The sequence below is a fragment of the Austrofundulus limnaeus genome, unplaced genomic scaffold (assembly GCF_001266775.1).
Source record: "Austrofundulus limnaeus strain Quisiro unplaced genomic scaffold, Austrofundulus_limnaeus-1.0 Scaffold29, whole genome shotgun sequence".
In the NCBI taxonomy this organism is placed as follows: domain Eukaryota; kingdom Metazoa; phylum Chordata; class Actinopteri; order Cyprinodontiformes; family Rivulidae; genus Austrofundulus; species Austrofundulus limnaeus.
In genome coordinates, this window is record NW_013952431.1 from 573,716 (window position 1) to 574,482 (window position 767).

Sequence of the window (767 nt, forward strand, 5' to 3'; positions counted from 1 at the left end):
ATTTTCTTAGCAAACCATAAAAAACTTGTCATAGCCACTGAATGTAAGATGTTTGAGGCATTATAAGATTCTCAGACAAAGCTTCAGAATATATTTTCTGCAGACGTATGAAAAAGCTTTTAGCGTTTACTCATCAGTGTATGAGCTAACATTTGTTTTAGCTGCTATCCAAACATCAGCTGTCTGAGTAAAAGACTGAATGAAATTACTGCAAGAGTTTCTAACACTGTCAAGAAAAATATTGTAGAAAGAAAAAAAATAACGTTCTCCCGTTGACTTTGAATCTACAGCATTCAACATACTGTAATTGTGGAAAAACATGTTGGATATTTGTTCCTTAAAGGAATGCATGTTGCCTTCATGATGGCCACCACAGCCAGAACGCCTGAAGTTACGTTAGATATGTAGAAAAGGGTAGTTTTAGGGTTACCAGCTACACTCTAATCACAAACTGTCCCATAGCTAAGGCTAAAAACAGAAAAAAAACACATAATGCACCACTGATTTCTAGAGCTAACCCTGAGAGTTAACACAAACTGAGGCTGATGAGGAGATGAGAAACTGTTGGGCTAAACATCACAGGGAGCAGGTGAGTCAGGCGATGGCAGGACTGACAGAAAAAGTACTAACCGCGGGAAAAGTGGCTGTTGGCACAAAGGAGAACACAACYTTGATCACATGAAAACACAAGTACCAGAACTAAACACAATAATCAGAAAACACAGAAATAAAACATGATGACTAAAAAGAATAAGCTTAAAACATAA